General features: G+C 37.5%; 1 long non-coding RNA gene across 3 annotated transcripts in view; it reads left to right on the top strand.

Annotated features, from left to right (window-relative positions):
* LOC120755140 (uncharacterized) overlaps positions 1 to 15,275 on the top strand; it is a 29,992-nt gene extending 14,717 nt beyond the window's left edge. For all 3 annotated transcript variants that reach the window (XR_005701644.1, XR_005701643.1, XR_005701642.1), the window contains 2 exons: positions 13,759 to 13,902; positions 14,434 to 15,275. This is a non-coding gene — a long non-coding RNA (uncharacterized LOC120755140). The remainder of the gene's footprint in view (positions 1 to 13,758; positions 13,903 to 14,433) is intronic.
* Positions 15,276 to 20,944: the final 5,669 nt, after the last annotated feature.

A 20,944-nucleotide genomic window follows, 5' to 3' on the forward strand; every position in this document is an offset into this window, starting at 1 on the left:
TGCTGATAGTTGCAGTCAAGCACCATGATTTTAAATATCATGGATCATTGAAACATAATTTTTTCTCATTTGAATTATATATAATAAACATATTATATTGATGGTAGGCCACCTCTCAGGTTGGTTATGATATTTATTCATGAGACAGGAGTAGTAGAGGCTGCCTTGTTTGTCATGAGTAATGCACTGTTTGTCATGCAACAGCTCTGCCTTTAACAACTGAATACCAATCTTCCTCGAGGGCTTGCTAGAGTAATTAGAAATTGGGGGGGGAAGTGTCAAAACTAATTTTTAACTGTCTGGCTTTGTTTATTTAGTGTTAATGTGATATTGCTGCATTTCAGTTGATCTTGGTGCATGTACATCTTGGATACCAGAGGCAAGCCTAGGAAAAACACTCTCAATAAACCTTTTTTAATGTACCATTTTCAATATTTATAAGGAAGGACAGGAAATCTAAGCACTCAGTGTTTGTTTTCAGTTGAGACATGCTTTGAGGATACTAGTTTGTAGTCACAAAGGAAATTTTTTATTGTGAGCATCGCAGAGCAAGTTTATTTTAGTCTGCCCTTGACAAATTAATGTTTGTTTTAAAGGAAAGGTTCTTGCAGGAAGTTAGTGCCTCTACAAATAATGAGTCTGGAAACAAGTGAAGCCTCTCTAGACTTGAGGCCTTATTAGATTTTTACTGACTCAAAGAGGGGGAAGAAAATGTCTAGGAAACATAACATTTCCTTGGCTTTGAAAGAGGCTAAATAATCATCTACCATTATGTGTAACTTGAGTGCTGTTTGGTAGTTTCATATTGCATTTAACACATAACCTCGTGTTAGGAATTTCAAAAACTATGTTAATCGTTATTGCCTTTATTTTTTTCCAAAAATTTTAGGAATTTTAGTTCTTTCTCTAAGAACATAAACTTTTGGATTTAATAATACTTCTAACTTTGTACCTTGATAATCTAGTGATCAGAAAAGGATCTTTGGTTATGCTTAATTTAGGATTTGATGTATGCAGAGCTTAAAATTAAAAAATTCAAGAAAACTGTTCAAGTAAAATAATGCCATCTTTGGCTGGTTCTAGAGACTTATTCTTCCTCCTACTACTGCTCTGATATATATATATATATTTCATGCATATGATGTAACCTCTTGTGTATATTGTGTATACTTAATTTACTCAAAGATATATATGAATAATGCAATGGAGATAAAAGCTGTGTGCCTGGTTTCCAGTACTTTAATCTGAATTGGAATTTCTTCATGACTTTCCAAAATTTAGTTACTGACTGTGCTGTTTCTGTGTATAGCGATGGTAAAACATGATTGTTCACACATTTTTATCCTTATGTGGGTAGGATATGTATTAAATCAAGAGATGTTCAATAAAAACATTTTTGAAAGGGACAAAGGAAATACTACGAATCTGTCTAAATCTGAGGTTTTTTGTGTAGGCTTTGGTGGGTTTGGGTTTTTCTGTGTTTTTTGGGTTTTATGCCCCTTTTCTTCAAAAATATCCCATTTGGACGACAGTGAGTTTTTCAAGTTATGTTTTCAAATTCTTGTATGCAAGTCTGTGCCTTTGGGGTAATGAGCAAGGCATGACTAATTTTTAGCAATTTGGTCTCTGGACCATGTCCTGGAGGGCCAAAACAGTCAGATGAAAATGTTGATTTTAATCAGCCTCTCCGTTGCCTGATGTTTCAATTACAGCAAGCCTTAGCTTAGCACTCTGACTCCTGTCAGACTTCATCTTTATTATTTTTGTGAGCTCGCCAACAATTTCCAATTCTGCTCAGTCTTGAAAGCCTCAACCCACAAATGTGCGGCCCCAAACACAAACCTCTGCGAGCCTCGCTGCAAAGCCAGTGAAGAACTAATTACAGCTGACTCTGTTCATTGCTGTTCAGTGTGATTGGGCATAAGAAGTAGCCTCTGTGGGCATCAGTGGAGGCTGTACATGTGGGGGTGCTGGAATTGGGTGACTCCTGTCACTCTGCACGGATCATGTATTGTACTACATCCTCGAATCTAGTCCAGTGTCTGCGGAGCACAAGTACGAAGCTAGTTTAATTTGTTGGTTTGTTTTTTTTTTTTTTTTAATTAATTTCTATTTAAGTTATGTTACACTGAATTTTAAAATACATTATCTACAGAGAATTAGAAACTCCATCACGGACAGTTTCCTGGAATTTGCTGGATTGAGAGCCCTTGTGTATTCTCAGACTTTGCCTGAAATACATCTTGTCAAGGGGAAGGATTATGCTGTGGTTCTAACTGTGAAGTGATTTCCAGATGACTTAGCCAGAAGCTCTGGGCTTTTCAGCTCTGTGTAGGAGGTCTGTGTGCAAAGGAAAGGAAAAAAATTGGTCATTTTTGATGAGGTTTGACAAAGCTGTTCTGAAGCATCAGTTCAGAGCTTGACGCCATGTGCATCCATATCTGTCCCCAGAAGAATCCTCTGAAATAACACCAATGTGATGGGTGGGGCTGTCCAACATGCAGTTTTAAACAAACCACTTTTCAAAGTGCTGGGTTGACAGTGATCTATGAAAGCTGTAAAAGGTACGTGAGAAACCAAGGTGAAATAGCATCATAGAAATACCAGTGGTGCAGCAAACAGATCATGTCCCTTGGCTGAGTGACCTCAGATATTGTTCATTATTTACTGGTAACTCCAGCTGCTATTATGTCTGAAGGAACAGTTCGGAAAGTGCATCTCTTAAGTGGGAATTGTGGCAGGATTTCTAGAAGAGAGATAAAACCTCTTAAGTAATTGAGTTGCTCAGACTCTTTCTGATCTGCTTATGTGATAGTAAGCTACATCTTGGTATTATTTTGGTCCAGCTTAAAGTATTCTAAATCATTGCATATTGTTAGTTTTCCTCTTAAGTATTTTCTTGTAATTCTATACATATAGATGAACACAGATAATCATTTGTATTCTGCTTTTTCTTATTTAGGTATCTTGTCTGCATATTAACAAGGTAATCTTCAGTTGTCCTTTAATTTAGTCTGACTTGTTTGGCTCTGTTCCTTCAGGAGTGCATCATCCAATACCGCATTCAAATGTGAGAGTGATGAATGATTTTGACACTAGATAACTTGTATGCTATGGTCAGCAATCTCTTTGTTAGTTTACCCTGTTCTGGGTAGTCAGGATATAGGGTGACAATAACCAAGTAAAGTGGCCAGAATATGATGACAGTAGAGTGACAATAGAGGGTCCCCCTGCTGTGATATCTCTTGGCACTGATAGCTGAATCAAAATATTGTAACTGTTTGTCACTTCTGCAGGCTGCCCTGTGGTGACTGCTATAATTCATAACTTTATCAGAGTTCTCCTGTCCTTAAGTACCTGCTTAAACTAATTTTCCAGCTCCAGCTTGTACTTACATGATCTGGATTTTGGATTTAGAGGTCTTGAGTATCTGCAGTGATTTGATTTCTAACATCAAGCCAGTAAAGTGTCTATTGTTATTTATGATTTTATAATTATTCTATAACTCCCAAACATATGTTTAGACTTTGCTTTGGAGTACACTGACATTTTTATATTTCTGCATTTAATCTAAACAGATGCTTTCCTTGTTAGTACTTGAGGCTGTAAAGAAAAAATCATGCTCATAAATGAGAGTAGACTTTATTCTTGTGTGCTGTCAGAATCTGCATGCAGACCTGGGGATGGTACATGGACCAGCAGACAGGGAATTATTGAGGGGCTTCTGAGATTCCTCCCTGGTTATGCGTGACTGAAAGGACTCCCACCCACCTGTTCATGATGTTTTACATCTCCAGATGAATCCTTCGCCATTGGTGTGATGGAGGGAAATACGAAAATCAAAGGTTTGGGGGCATGTAGTGCACCTCCCTCTCCAACATTTTTTTAATGTTCTTTGCTGTCCCTTTGGTTTTTGCCATTTTTCTCTCACTTTCTCCCAATGTTTTAACCTCCTCTCTGAAAACAGTAATGGAAGCTTTATCCTTCTCAGAGGAGAAAGTGAGCTAATGAGTTATTACAAGAAAAATGTGCTTTTTGCCAGATTTCAGGTGCAGTTGTCTCCCACAGATGGCTCTCAAAGTAAATTGTTCTCAATGCTGGCAGACAGATGGCTTTCTGAATCATCCAAAAGAAATCTTATATCTGGAATTATTTTTCCTTCTTCCTAGGTATTTAGTGTCTCATCCCCTGCCAGTGAAAACATTTGGGATAATGATTATTGTGATAATGTCATACACACCTGAGTAGGCCTATGCTCTCATTTTTTCTTTCAGGATGAAGAAGGAAAAGTCAAAAAAATGAGCTTTTCCCTTTGAGAGTTTCCTTTTGTGTTACTATTTTGTACACCAGCTATCCTTGATACCTCATTCTAGCATCACATTGTGTCTCATGTCAATGTGGTGTTGTACAGTCTGCCAGCTCAGATAATTCATACAGGTCTGTCAAGGACTACTCTCTTCAAATACTTTGTTTAAATGCTGTGCTGACAGAGTAAACTTCTCTTGGGTTTGGAAAACGTAGTAAGCAGTCTTCAAGCTGGAAGTCACCATGTGGATTAGTATTTTTATGGAGCAAAATATTTAGGAAATGAGTTTTCTATCATATTGCGGTTCTTATGTGTAAGTTTATTTCTGCTAGTGCAAGTATTTTCTCTTTTAGATTTTTTTTGTGCCTCTCAAAGACTTATGAAAGATTGTGTAAAGTGGTTTTGAAGACGTTCATCTCTTGAATAAAGCTTGGCTTGGTGAAAGCTTCACCAGAAGTTGAAACCTCGCAAAAGATGCGTGAGGGGAGAATGTGCTCTGAATACCAGGGTAGTCGGAGGTTGCTATGCAGTTATTCAATGGGTTCTGTTTTGATGTCCTCATTGCCATGGTAGAACAACCAACACTTCTCACTCCAACAGTTTCTAATTTTACACAGAATCAGTGGATGCATGCTGAAGTTTTTTTTTATTATGAATCAAATTTAGTATTGCAAAAATCAAAAGGAATGTGATGAGATGTAATAAAATATGGGCCAAGTGTTTAGCATGGCAAGTAAACCTGTTATACCTAAATTGAGAAAAAACCCACTCTGGCTTAGCCTTTGTGTCTCTCCACTTGCCTCCTGAAACAGATTATTTTCAGTCTTGCCTGAGGCACTTTAAGATTGCTTTATTTGTTAAAAGCTGGCAATGTGCTAAAGCAGTCCTTTCTGTAGAGTGTGCCATTAATTACTAAGTTACATTAATTAAAGTAAATGCAATCATGAGGGCAAGCTGGCAGTGTTAAAGTTAATGATCCAAGGCATTATTACTTAGCACAACTTGGAAGTTCATTCAAGCGGTTTCAAACTGTAGGAATTGGATTGAGCTCTGCAGCCGTAAAGTTCTAGAAGCCATGGTTTTAGCCTGTGTGTGAGACTCCTGATGGATTTCATGTCAACTTGAATAAATTAAGGGTGGAGATAATTGCCCAATACTGGTGGTTTTTGCAAAAACTTGGATCTGAAAGAATACATGCTCAGACATGTATAAATATGCAAAGTTTGTGTTGATAAAGGCAAAAGCCCAAAATGCATTGAAGTACCCAGGGTGTTCAGTGCTGCATCACCTTTAGGGAGCAGCTGTCCTCACCTGAGATGTCAGCAGCAAACTTAATATAGCACAAAGGATGTGAGCTAATACCAAAAAGAGGGAAGAGAAGCAATGAAGTTGCAGTTGTAGATAATATAGGACTGAATTAAAGCTTTTTTGAAATAATGTGTTCTAAACTTTCATTTAATTAATTTACTTTTGAACTCCACTCAGTTTTACCAGTCTGAGTTCCACTTTTACATCTGAATTCGCATTTTCTAGGCTGACAATTTCTTGCAGATGACTTTAGATTATTAGAACACTACTCCTTGAAATAGTGGAGTTCTGCAATGGAGACTGGAGAATCTGTCTGGTTCATTTATCATCATATTTTATGATTCAAATGGCTGTTCACTAATAACCTATCCAGATGGGTTTTTTGGGGCTATTTCTAAGGATTTTGGTCTTAAACCATTTTTGATGCATTTGCATTAGTGATAAAGGTGTCATTATTAGGTGACCTACTAAAGGATGTGCTTAACAGCCTCTTCTGAAGCTTCTGTTTGCTTTGGGCACTATGGCTCTTAAATTTGAAATCAACAGCATAAACAAGACAATACTGACTGAAGTCATAACAGCAAGAAATTGTAACAGAGCAATTACTTATAAATTTATGTGAACAAAATAGAGTTAGTGTGACTAGAACAGAGTGGTTAAATCAAGGTGTCCTCGTGGCGTTTCTCTAGCTGTGGGTGAATACAGTCTCCTGGTGGTGAATGAGGTCCTGCTCACTTTGATGTCTCAGCTCACTTTCTTCAGTGAAAAGCGCTGAATCTGGTCTTTGTTAGTAAAGCAATCTTGAAAAAAAATCTATACTTTCACCTTTTGTACTTAATGTTTAAATGACATCATCGAGGGAGATTAAAAAGGCTTATGCTGACAGAGGTGTGTAAGGGTTAACTTTCATTGCTCTAATGTTCTACAAATTCTTCTTATATTAAAGAGAAAGAAACTAGTTGTGAGCATTTATTTATGAAGGGCAGAATGGGGAATTGAACTAATAGATTGTAAGAATTACAATATGCACAATATTTTAGTACTTTCTGTAGTGTAAACGTTGGCTCAAAACTCATCATCTGAGTCTGATTTCCTTTGTCCTTAATAAATTATTAAGGATTAAAAGTAGAACCAACAACATGACTATCCTGTGGAAAGGAAGTGAGCAGAGCCTTCTATCTGATGTTTTTATGACAAGCCATTGCTTTCCCAACCCTAGAAATGGTCAGGCACTACACCCTTCCCTGTAAGAGCAGCACACTTAAACCCATCATCTGCCCCGAGTTGTAGGAACGTGACAGCATCTGTGGTGAGAATTCTGAAGAATTATAATGGAATCTTCTGTGGTAGTTGGTACTGGATAGGAACTTTGAGTGGGAAAATATGCCCTTTTCTATGAAATTACTGCTAGATATCTCTTTCATGACTGTTCTGCGTATGTTGACAGTGTTGCTGCAAGATTTGCCTGGGCTTTTAATGTATCTTCTTCAGGCTGTAATTCTTTTTCAAGGCTTCTCTCCTCCAAGGATCTATTACTTTCAAACTGTCTATCTTGGCTTAAATTTTTTTTTAAGGCTCAAATATCTATCATAGAGCAGAATAACTCAATGTGACACGTTTGCCCAAAGCACTCAGCAAGAAATCCTGTGAATGATTATACATCTCTTGCAACTTCTTCAGGAAGCAATGAGGGGAAATAAGTGAATCCTTGCTGAGGACACATTGCTCAGACTTCCTGCCAGCAAATGAAAAATGTGACGTATGCAGCACTTAAAGCAGTAGTGAAATGACAGTGATCTGATGAGCTGCAGGGTGGTAAAGAGCGACCCCGTTAGAGGTGCTGCAGGGAGCAGGCAACAAGAATGCCAAAATACATTTATTTACAGCAAGATTGGGCAGTGGAGGTAGAGAGGTGGTGAAAAGAAATGAGGCCGTGTTGTCAGAGCATGTTCTGGGCAAGACTTTGGTCTGTATTCCTGTGCAACTGAACCTCTGCAGGGAAACACTTGTGCACTTCAGGGGTCTAAATATAGATGTGTTCCTGGTGGGATTGATTTCACAGGACACTGCAGATGTCTAAACAAAGCATCTGGCTGAAGCCATTCTAAAGGATTTTGTTCTTTCTACTGGTAAATGCACAAAGCAAGGAATGTGAAGAGCCAGAACTTTGTTCTGATAAATGTGCCAATAAAGAAAGGATTTTCACTGGTGCTCTGTGGATCAAAAGACATTTCCTTAAAGTTCTGAAATTTCTGTCATGCTTTGGGGATGGATGAATGCCAGGGAGTGTTCTTACATTTCTATGTTCCCTGTTTTCTTTTTTCCCCAGAAAATAGAATAATGTGACCATTAGTCTTGCAATCTGAGTTAATAAAAAAAAACAAAAATGAAAAAAAAAAAAAAACCCCACAAAATATGAAGAAATAGCTCAAATATAATGATGTATTAATGTAATAGTCCTATTTGGTTTTGATACTTGGTTGTCTTACAGGCACAAGATATAATTTTTCCAACATATATAACAATGAGCCTCTGATTTTAGGTGGACTTAACTGTCTCCTCAGAAGCAATGCTGATGATTTAGTATAATGAGTATTGAAATGTGTAGTTCTGTGCTGAAGCCTCAGGGGTCAATACTAAACAGCATCCCTCAGAAAGTCAATAGGATTTTAGAAATATCACCTCTATTTACTGTGGCTGTGCACTTATTGGAGTGCAGTGGTAGCTGTAGTGCAGCTGTGTTTGTAGCACAAAGTGCTTCAGTGAGAAACAGAAATCTGCTGCATCTATTTCTGCTCCATGTGTTCCAGCCACAGCCACAGAGCTGCACGGCTGAAGGACTTGCTGTGATACTCTAAATACAGTCTGTAAGGATGAGGGAATTGTAGGTTTGGGGGTTGTTTTGTTTTTTTCTTAATCTTGTCATTTGTTTCTTTTGCTTTGTACTCTGTGTGTGTCTGTAACACAGAAATAGGTAAGTTATCCAAAATGGATGGTATCAAACATCTGGCTCTGTATTTAGGTTATCTGAGGCATGTCTCCTCTTATTTCTGTTTATGCCTTTCCAGCCATAGAGATTCCAGAGTTAGTATGCTTTATGAAAGCTGTGTGCAGTTTGTTTCAATCAATGTGATTAATTGAAATGTCTGGGGGTATCAAACCATTGAGTGGAAGAACTGGTGTGAGTTCTTAGTAACGTATGTAAGCAAAGACGTTTAGTTCTACCTTATTGATTGCGTTCTAATTTCTTTCTTTCTACCCTGAGGACCCTGTGTGTCTCTCTTTCCTACTCTGCATTTGAATTCTCAGTGTTCAAGGCAAATGTCTCAAATTTCCTCTGGAGAGGAATGTTGATATACCAGAGTAAAAAAAAAAACAGAAATCAAAGCAATGAACTACTCACAACCTACCCGTGTCAAGAAACCTTAGAGCAGACAGTAATATTATGGTGGCACTTTAAGGGGGGAAAAAAAAAAAAAGGAACAAAACTGCACCAAACTAAAAGAAAAACAACAAATAAAAAAACCCTCATCGAGACCAAACAAAAGATGTTGGAGTGCTTAATCTCTGTATTAGCCATTACATTGTTATTTTACAATGTTTGATGAATTTAAACCAGGATTACATTACATTGTCATATTTACAGACTTTTCAATGAAGTTTTCAATGAAAAATTCTGAACTTTTTTTCATTGTTTGAGGGATTCACTGAGGGATCAGTGAATTTCCAGCTTTGAAAAATAACCTTCTAGCCTCTGGAATTTAAACAGGTATTTTAGAAATACTGTCACTGTTCAGAATGAAATGGGGAGCCTGTGTTTGAGATGGAAAAGTCAGTGATGCTCGTTGAAGATATACAGCTAATTTGCATTGACATTCAGGGCTGTCTTGTTGGCCCAAACCTGCATCTGTTCAGATGAATCCCCTACAAACTAAAATACTAGGGTAGCATGGCAGAAAATTACTTTGGGCATAAATATTTTATCTGTAACATTTTAACAACTTTGTTCTTATCACCATATTACTCATGACTTTTACACTGATAGAACATAGGAAGACTTGTGCTGCAAGTTAGGACTCTATATAAGATGTGGAAATTATTGTGTTGGTATTTGCCAAGAAAGAAAATGTTGCGCTGCACTTCCCTTGCTTCCCCCTATTAACTAATATACATTTAAATATAGGATTATGCTAGGGTCTTCTATGTGTGAAGAGAGCACCATAATCCCCATGCAAAACAGCATTTTAATGTGTACTTCACGTTCTAATAGGAGTGCCAGAGCTCTAAAGATAATTAACCAAGTCTTTGGGAGTTAAAGACCTCTTGGGTTTTAATATAGAAAGGTATATAATTCAAATAATTCACTGTTCAATTATTAAAGGAGGCAAACACTACTGACTAGAGCTTGGAATGATATCTCTTCTAAATTGCTGAGGCATTCCTTAGCCAAGTAAAAGAATAAATTAAATTAATTGTTCATCTGCTGATTTGTTCCATTGAAATGCAAGGAAATTCATTATTGTTCTAATTAGCACTGGCCTTATTTTAACATGATAACGTCACATAGCAGACCAAGATCTAGTTGATAATAACACTGTTAACCCTTGGTCCTAATTTGCAGTTTCTTTCTGAAGTTCTCAGCACTTGCTACGTTTCCTGATCCTTTCTGAGTAGGAGAGCATTCTTTTCAAAGTAACGGAGCAAGTTCCTGCTCTGTCACAAAGATTCTGGCAGTAAATTAGGAGGCAGCCCTTGTTACTGGGACATGTATTCAAGTTAGCTTTGTTAATAACGAGGCTGTGGAAACTCTGCCTGAAGATCTCCAAGTTCAGGTATTATTTTTGTATTCGTAGAAGGAAAGCCATCCAAGATTAGCCCTATTTAACCAGTGATTTCAAGGCTAGTGTGAGTAAACCTGATTCTTGATTCTCTAGGGTTTTGCTAAGAACCTTTCTGAGGAATTAACTGTAACTCCACCAGCAGGTTTCACCCTGTCTTTTTTCAAAGACTGCAGGTGTGTTTAAAGTGACAGTTCTTGTCTTCACATCTTAACATATGTTTGAAGACGAAAGAGTTGACTTGCAAAATCCTTGTTACAAATTTAGAAAGATGTTGAGAATTAAATGTATTATGATATTGTATTAATATTTATAAGCAGTTTTAGAAGCTAAAAACTTCAGTCGTGTAGGAGGCTTTTCTACAACATGGTGTGCCATATTTAAATATACAGGTTTTTGTATCAAGGAACCTGTTCTTTATTTTCTTTCCTTGCTGTGGTTTGAGCTGCTTTAACAGATTAGAACAGGGCTGGTAGCTTTATGGGCTTTGATATCAGCTTAATTATCAGCTTTTAATATCACATCTATTCCTTTAATTAGCTCAGCATACAGAAAAGTTCAATGAGCCCTGTTTTGTGTTATGCTGCCCTGTAAGATAGGTGGCATTGGCTGGGTGGGTGATGTGGGGTTTTTTTCTCCTTTTCAAAAAATTTGCTGGAGAAGCCAAGTTAGCTCTTTGAGAAATCTGCTTGAATGACTTTATTCTTGTAAGGCATGAAATATTTCCAGTTTAAGCATAGGTGAAGGTTTGCTGAATTATGCTGTCCTTGTTTCATGTAGCTCTGTGTTAGGGTTTCTAAGGGAGTGCTAAGGTAATTTATGAAGAACTGTGGAACTGAGGTGAATTGCTCCCTGTGTGTTTTTATTGAATAGCCTATAGCATTCTTTTTGCTGCAACTCTACAGAATAATTTCCAGTGCTTTTTGAACTTTTCAGACTTCCTATTTTCTACTCCTTGGGCATTTAATGTCCTCTAATTGACTCTCAAAAAAAATCACAATTTCTTTTCTATTTTGAAACACTTTTATCTGTAACTCTTGTTTATCTAAATGTTCATAACTTTCAAAGGTGAGAGTTCTTAAATTGCTTCTCATGGGATGACTTACTCAAAAATTGTAATTCTTAATTCACTTGAGAGTGATGTTAAGAAAAGATGAGCTGCTGTCTTCAGGTTGAGTGTGCACTCCAAACTCTATGTAACCACTTTATTTCATTACTGTAGCTATACCCTACAGATATCTGTGCAGGAGCAGAAAACTCTCTCTGGGAGGAGGTGGCATAGATTTGGTCTGGCCCATACTGTCTTATCTTTCTGAAGTGCTGCTTGAAGGTCACTGTGAGGTAGTCAATAATTAATAACAGCACTGTGCCAGACCTGATTACCCTTGATGTACCTTCTATATCAACATTCCTGATTCCCAGGATGTGCTCCCATGTGGATCTTGGAGAAGAGGGAAGCAGCTGTTCTCTGGCTACTTTTTACTTGGTGTTTTTTGTTTGTTTGTTTGTATGTTGTGGGTTGTTTTGTTTTGTTTTGTTTTTTGAGAATACACTTCTAAAGCTCTTAAACTGGTTCTTGGTGTCCTGAAAAAAGTTAACTGCATCTCTAAACAAACAAACAAAATTTGTAAGAGAGGGTAAATAAAAAAAGGAAAAGGGGGTACTAGGTTCATATTCAGTATCAGAAGTTGTGAGGTTTTTGCTACTGTCCACCATGTTATTTTTTAAATTTTCCACAATTTTATTTTTTAATTTTCCCACCGACTTTTATATTTTAAATTCTATATTATTTTTTATTTATTTTATTATCAACCTTTTCTCCGAGACACTCACAAAGACTGAGATTCACTGTGATTTCTCCCGTTATACCTCTGTGCTACACTTTGTTCAATACATTACACTGTCTTTGCAAAAGTGTGGAATGCACTTTGGAGCTAGAATACATACCTGAAGAATTTGCCATAAACGCTTTCTAAAAGCTTTTAAAATAGTACTTCAGTGACAATCAATGTGATGCAGCATTATAAGCATCCTCTGTTAGAGAAAATTCAAGTATTATTTCCAATTCCACAGTGTAATTTTTTTACAGAGTTCTGTGTTGATGCCTTCATAAAGCAGGGAACACATGAGACACCCCATGTGTCTCTATTGGACACTGGAAGGTTTTCTCATGGCTGTGGGTCACTTTAAATACCAGCTATTCACAAATACAGGATAGAGCTTTGGCAATGCATTCAAAGCACTATAGATTCGTTATTTTATCAATGCCACAAGAGCTTATTTTACTCTGAATTAACTTAAAAATTCCTGGGTTCTTAATATTCAAACTGGCATTATGCATGAGGCAGTAGGAAAAACAAATTTCTCCTACAGCTAACAGATATTAAGCACCTCACAAGCAACAAAGTTTACTTGAGGCACCCAAGAGCTTGTGGCATTAACCCTAAACCCCTTTTTTGATGTATATCACAACATACTTTTCAAAAAATTCATAATAATCAATGAATTACTTAAACATCTTAAAATGTCTGACTGCTGGTTACACACTGCCAGCCTGTCTCCCCAACTGTAATCCCTGCCATGGTAATGTTATTTCTGTGTCATTCAAATAACAGACTTGGTGCATGTAGCAAAAACTGGGTGATTCACAGCTGGGGAGGCTTTAACAGCAGAGGCAGTTCTTGTGCCACTGGTGGTACGGTACCATGGGGTGCCGTGCCAATTAGAATGGAAAAATATAATAGAAAAAGAGTTTGACGATCGGCAGTAACTGCTCTGTCAGTTCTGCCTAAACTTTCTCTGGGAAGCATTAAATTGAGTTACAAGATTGCCTGTACAGCCACATTCCTCTAATGTGGCTCTTGTATGCGATCTCTCCACTTCATTAATAGCTCCCTTCCAATTTTGCAGCCTGTGAGCCATGAGCAGCTGTATGCTGGTGATGTTCAACAAACTCAATGTATGAATACTTTAAACTAATTTGGCACACTTGTGAACAATTTAAATAAGTGCTATTAAATAAACTACCAGAATGCCTCTGTTTAGAGTTTCACAATACCTTTCTTACTGCTGTGCAATGACATTTGTAGAATACTAGAATAATTTTTCTACAGCGTGTTATTTTCTTAGCTTAATATTTGTCATGTAAAACATACACAGCATGAGTTGCTCACATCAAAAACCTCCTCTGAGGCTGATTTTAATGTTTATTAAATCAAAAAAATAAAAATTTGTGCGTGTAATAAAAAGTAAATTTAGAAAAAAACCTTTTAGCTTCCTGCTTTAAGATGTAGCTCCTCTTGCCAGCATTTTCCAGACTCAGGAAACACTTCTCTGCATTGCTCTGATTCCCGACTGACTTCAGGGCTTGTCCACCAGACCAATACACACTTGGAGAACTGAGACCCAGCATTGCTTTCTAAAGCTCCCCGTTGCTCGGCCCCCTGCATAGTAAGTCCTTCGGCAAGAACGCTTCCAAAATGTGTTTGTAGTTAAGAATGTCCTTACAGGATTGGGAATTGCCTATCTGTCCAGCTGGAAGCTTTGCCAGCAGCCAATATCTTAAAGATACGAAAAGGTTATAAAATATTACTGAAATTTGCTGAAAGGATCTTACTCATCCATTAGGCATGTTAAGGAAAATAATGGATTTAATTTTTCAAGCACGCAAAGGATAGCAAAGTAATGCTAGTGCTGAGACCTGCACTAATTGAAGCAACTAGTTTATTTTGGTGCCTTCATAACCTTGATGGTGCAAGGTAATTCAAATGCCTTTAGAATGTTTATAGGAGAAAAGGGAACATAGCTGCTGGTGGCTGGTAGAAGATGCATGTCAAGGATTAGAGCAACCTCATATCTTTTCTGTTTATAGCTGATTTGTTATTAATATTTTGTAATATTTACCGCTAAATTAAAAAAAAAAATTGAATTTTAATTGTATGCATGCACATTTCATGATTTTTTTTTTTTCCTCCTTTAAAGATGTGTCTGTCCTGCATGTGAAGCAGGCTTCTCATTTTCTGACCGACCATACTCCAGTGTGACAGCAGTGCCCATCTCTGTGATGCCCTGGGGAGGGGCTGCCCAAATTCAGGTCCCTGGCAAGGACGTGGCTGCCTGGCACCAGCTCTGCTGGCTCAGCTGGGGGCTCCAGGATCCTGGACTGAAGCACCAGCCACAGCTTTGCCGTGCTGGCATGGGATAGGCAGGGAAAGGCAGAGGGGATGCAGCAGATCCGAGAAGGGTTTGCTCTGCTGTGGCAGCGTGAAGGGAACCCCTGTCATGTGCAAGCTCCTGTGCTCCTCCCAGCAGCGCTGCATGCTGGCACCTGCTTAAATAATGCCTCTTTCCCCTTGCTGGGGTAGCCCGTGAGGATTTGTGACTGCACTGAAACTGGAAAAGGAAAGAGCACGGCATAGGCTTGTGTTCTCTTGGTCCTGAATCATCCAACATCGACACAGGGAAAAAAAAAAAAAAAAAAAAATTTCCTGTTTTTCCTCTAAATTATTTGCTTGATTATCTACTCTGTCTGGTGTTGTAATGCAATCCCCACCCCCAAGTGAGCTTTTCTGTATAAGGAAAAGGGTTTCAGTTTACCTTTGAGCATTTTAGAAAGTTTAACTAGAATGTTCTGTGCCCTTTTCATCAGTGCCAGCCCAGGAGCAGTGACTGGGCTCTGAGAGTGTACCTCAAAAGCTGTTGCCAGTCTCATTGGGCTCAGTGCCAAACAGCCCACCTAGACCATTAAGTACTGAAGGGACTACACAAAAGAACTCAAGGGCTTTTTTGGACTGCCTTACCAGTGCCAGAATGCTCTCTACACTGTGTTCAACTTACTTTTCTTTGTTTATTATTTTCTTTGCTTATTAAACCCTTTTCTTTTACAAAGCATGTCCAGAGAAGTTGTCTCCCTACTCTGATTTAAGACATTTCTCTGACAGGGCTGGACCCTCAGAGGTCTGGAATTGGTTTTTCATCTAAGCTCTACTTGCTTTCCCTCTCTCTTTTTCTTTCTGTTTTCCTCCTCCCCACAGAAATAGCAAACAATAATCCCTTTTCCCACAGCATTGCTTTGTGAGCGTGGCAGAAATGGGAAATAACTTCCTGAGGCTGAACCCTATTTACAGCCACTCCGGGGTGAGGTAATTTAAGGATTAAACGTAGCAAGAGTCTGCCATGAAGTAAACACCATACCAGGTGGCACTGAAAGTGAAACATGGCCTAGATTTACTGTGGACTAGAATGGATCTGATGCATCTTTGCAGCTGGGTGCCAGAGGAGGCTGCTCTTCATGTTCAGCCTGTTTCACACATGGCAGCATGCTACTTTTCTTCCAGAAAGGAGGACTCACTTGTGCCTTTGAGACATTAATTTTGAAGAACTAAGGATTTTTAGGAAAGTTAAGATAATTATAAGTTGCTGAATTAGCTGAAGTAGATAGCTGAGCTTTGTTCACAGTCAACAGAAGCCGGATCTTAGATAAGATATCCTGGATTAGTAACGTGTTGCTTGTCAGCTTTATGTTTATGTAGCTGTGCTTGTAACAAAAAACCAAAATGCCGTAAATAAGATATAAGATAGCTGCAGATTTCCTGCTTAAAGAACCCATTGAACACAGGAAACTGTAAGTTCTACCAAGGATTCATTTGTCATGAAAGCATTGAAAAGGTAGAAAGGTCAGGACAAGGAAGACTCAACTTACTTCCTCATTTTGGGTGACCTCTCCCCAAAATAGACCCCCAACTCATTTTAGGAAACAAACTACGCATGCTTAATAGCCTTTTTGCCAATTAGCATACAAAGCAAGGGATGGGAGGTGACAGGGGTATGAATATGCATTTGTATTTTGGATATTCAACACTTTTGTAAATAAAAGGCTTTGTAATTACCTGTGAGTTTCGGAGTTCGAATTAGGGAAATATCCCGCCGTGCTGCTCGGCCGTAATAAACATACACTTTCTAACTTTAAACTGTTAGAGAGTTTGTGTCCGTCACAGTTGGGTATCGATACTAGATCAATACCCATATTTAACAAGTCACCTTATCTAGCAAAACAAAGTAAAGCATTTACATTACCGCAAGAATGTTCTTGCAGGAAAATATTAGGAAAACTAAGATACATTTTTTTTTTTTTTTTTTTTTTTTCCCCTTGATTTTAAACCCTGGATATTTTGCAGAGTCTCAAGTGGAGCTTTCAGAGGCAGCTTGGATAGGAACAGCTAAGCCTCCTGCCATTTTTAGCACTTATTTAGATATATTTTACCGGAGTTCAAGCCCTTATTACTCATATGTGAATCTATTCTGTCTTAACTAAGGGATAGGTAAAATTACTCTGTATGGTGTTGATATTCTAACAGCTTTTCTCTGTTTAAGTCTTCATATAATATCAGCCAATACTGAACCTCAGCTTCGGTTTCTCTTCAGGGGCTCATCATTATGACAATTATTTGAATGAATTTATTCCCGATTGAATAAATTATATTTTGCTTCAAGACTTCATGATCATAAATTTCTGTGATCACAGTTAAAATGGCTCAAGCCCTGATTTATCTGTCAGGCATTTTATAAGTGAGTTAAATTTTTGGCACCGTATTAGATCTCAAATTGCAGTTGCTGCAGAGAGACATCAATGTAGGCAATTGATAGAGTAATTCAATACTTATAATAAAAATTAAAGTAAACAAGAACTAAGGGTCTTTTCCTGACAGGAAATTTTGTTTTATTAATGAAATAAAAGCCATTTAATTTTGATGATAAAGTTGGCAATTTTCGTAGGAATAATGAAGAATTTTTATGGAAAAATGTGCAAAATTATAATTTTCTGCTGCTAAGCATTTAATAGGTTTGCAGATTGGCTACATCCATGGATTATTGTATCAGTTAGTATGGGCAAGTTTACTTTGGTATGTTTTCAAAGACGTTCCTTTTTCTTCTGGAAAGTTACTTGAGGGTGATTGTAACTTTACAGATGTGGCAAGAAGAGGTTTAATGGTTTTAGAAGTACTTTAAGGAATTTGGGGTGGTTGTTTTGCCAGCTGAATGAAGGCTCTAGTTGGCATTGGCCCCTTATAAAATGCACACACACACACACAACACAGCACTCATTTAATTTTTGAAGGTAATTCTCTCTGATTACAATGAATTATATGCCCTTAAGAACTACTTGTTAATATTGTTGCTGAATTAGAGGAGGGTTTCAGATGTAGCAGTGTCCCCTTTCCCCTCCTATTATGACTAAGCCTTTTTTTTTTTTTTTTTTTTTTTAATCTCAACATAAATTGGGCTGCCTGTTTGTTTTGTTTTGTTTTTCTCTGAGAAATAAGTTCTCTTATTTAGACACTTTACTGTGCAGTCTTATACACAATCTCCTAGATGCTATCCCGAGATTCTAATGTGGTTTAAAACTTAATCCACAGAGATTTTGTGAAGATTAATGGGGGTCTGAGCCTATAAATCCTGGTTTATTTGATGTTTTAAGTATATACTTACTTATTAATGGTGTTCTGCCTCTATTTGAGGAACCAACTGTAATGCTCAGATAAGGATGCGAATAGGTGAAGAATGTCTAGAAAACTGATAAAGAGGTAGATATTATTTTTCTTAAAGGGCATGACTGAAAGCAGAGCCAAGATATGCAAAAAACTTTGAACACTTGATAATCTGTAAATATGTGCTCTAAAGCAGAGTAGTGAAGGGTTCCTTTACTTGATATGCCCACCCCTCACATCCATCCCCCAATTATTTTTCTTAAACTTCGGTACAATTTCTTTTTCTTGGTGATGAATAAATAGGAGTTTCTCTTGGTAAAACTACATCAGTTAAATTTTTGCAAGGTGCAAAATCTGTGCTCATTTCCTTTGCAGAAACAGTGGAATCTTTCCTCAGCCTCGCTAAACCAAATGTCTGGAATTGAAGTAAATATGTAATTAAGAAAGAATGGCAGTTCTGTAGAAGTCAGTGTTTCCTGTAGACTTTTTCAAAAAGGAAACCAATTAAATACACCTGTTATATCTTCCTGTGAGGAACAGCTGAAAATATTTTTGTAAGCTAACAAATCTGTTTTTAACAAGTTTAGTAAAGTCTCTTTCAGACTCACCTCTTTAATTTCTATCAATAATTATACACTGGGTCCAAGAAACTGTTCTTTGTCAAGAGAGCATGATTTTATTTATTATTTTTCCTCTTTTAATATATACTTGTATTTAAGCTGATTTTTTAAACTTAGCATAAATATGTAATAAATCAGAATAAATAGAAATAATCCTGAATTTTGGGTTCTAAAAGATGGTTGTTGAAGATATGCTATTTCATCTGCATTAAATGTTGAAATTAAATCTAATAAATGGTAAAAAATATTCTTATCATCAAATTACCATAATGAATTATTGCTAAAAACCCCAGTAATTTAAAGTTTCACGCTGTTAGGTATTTTTATTTTGTTGGTGTTTTGTGCACCCTAACCTCTCTGTACCATTATTCTACTTTATGATGTTACTTCTCTGTGATGGCTTTAAAGCCAGTTTCCCAGTCTTGTTTTGCCATATGTTTAACTACTTTTTTGGGATTCTTTTATTTCTGTGGGTTTTCCTTTCTTTCTCTTGTGTTTCTTTGTGGTGTAATCAGAAATCCTCCTCAATATTTACCTTCAAAATCCTTCTTAGCACTTGATCCTCTGGTGGTGCCCAGAAGTACCATGTAACACTATATATGTTAGAATAATCCAACAAACTTGGGAATTTTTAGCTGTGATGGCCTCATTGAGAATGCTACAAGCCTCTTAACCTTTGCAGATTCTGAATAATTCTTTTAGATTTGAAACAAAACAACAGCAGTGCTGATAATCAAAGTTGTTCTGATGACAAGGGTCAGTCTTTAGACTAGCAAATATGCAGCTCCAAGTAAAAGGTGTAAATTTGATGGGGGAAAATAAATAATAACTGTCAACACTGCTTTTGTGACTACTATGAACAACTTAACTCAGGGACTTTTGCTGTCTTTCCTGTTAGTATTGATTGTGTCAAGTAGTGTCACGAAGTGCTCCTGTGTGCTGAAGAGATGAGTGTACAGATTTTATATAATTAACACTGGCACAATCCTTGCTTAAGGAGACTTTGTTCGTAATGGCAAAGCTGTACACACCTGTCTTCAAGACAGTTTCTGGGTGGGAGATTTAAGCTAATTCCCTGGACCAGTTGTAAATGCCATGTGGGGCTGAAAGAGTTAAGGCTCAGGGTTATTTTTAGGCAATTGCCATTAAAAGGGATTAAGCGGTTGTCTAAAGAAGAGCCCTAATTTTCTTTGCATGTTTATAAGATTTTATTTCTTGTTTTTTGTATATTTTTCTTAATAATAACAATATTAAGCGGCAAGTCCACCTTCTTTTCCCTATGGCTACTAATATGGGTAAGATTGGAGTAAGCTGGCTTGATTGGGAAATACTTCTATACTGCTAACTGTGCTATAAATGACAGCAAATAACAGTTAATGTTATGAATATTTTGGTACTGTAGATAAAAGGAATTACTGATTACTAGATAAGCATATAACAATGAGCCTTGGTTCAGACACATAATGCCAAATCTTCTGCCTCGCTGACAATTTTCAGACCAACTACTGCTTTGCTTAACAACGCGTACATTTACAGAGGTAGATATTCCAAATGAGGAATGTGATGGTTACTGTGGGGGAAGAAAAAGGCTTTTTTTCCTCTTTAGATTGTCTTGTTAGCTGATTAAAATAAACCTCTGATCTCTAGTTTGATATTTAAATTTTTTTGAAGTCTGTATTCACCACCTGGTGTACCCTTGTAAACACAGTATTCCTTTAATGCTGCCAACTGTGGCAATCATAGTGTAGAGGAATAAGGACACAGAGCTAGTTCTCTCCTGTTAACTCTTAAATAATTAACCTTGTAATTGTGTTCCCTTAAGAATCACAGGAAAATGCCCTAAAATGCAGTGCATTTCAGAACACTGTCTCCATCAGTCATGGCTGTGTCTATAAAAGCAGACAGACAGCCCTGTTAGGAGTTGGCCATTGGTGTGACCTGACCCGGGTTACAGTCACCAGAGACACCGTGGGGAATTATCCAGGTTGGAAATAATCATTTGTACCTGGATGGTCTCATCCTCCACAGCCATCCTGCAGCTCCTCTCTGACCTGCAGGGACACAACAGCAAGCAGACAGCTTCCATCTAAGCCATCTCTGAGTGACAGGGGCTGGCACTGTACAGATGGTAATTACTTCTATCTACAGGGGAAGATCTACATCTTCCTGTAAACAATGGATTTCCATGGATTCTGGGAGGCTTTTCTTCTTAAACTAGAAATCTACTTCACTGAGTGTACTACCATTCTGTTTTCTGTTGCTTTCAGTCTACTTGGTGGATAATCATCAGACAGCCTCCTGAAGTATTTGAAAATTTGCCTGGAGCAGGTTCAGATCTTACCATGTCTCTAATGGTTGCATTTATTGGAAGCTTTGCGGACAGGC

Source organism: Hirundo rustica, chromosome 7 (genome assembly GCF_015227805.2).
Source record: "Hirundo rustica isolate bHirRus1 chromosome 7, bHirRus1.pri.v3, whole genome shotgun sequence".
In the NCBI taxonomy this organism is placed as follows: domain Eukaryota; kingdom Metazoa; phylum Chordata; class Aves; order Passeriformes; family Hirundinidae; genus Hirundo; species Hirundo rustica.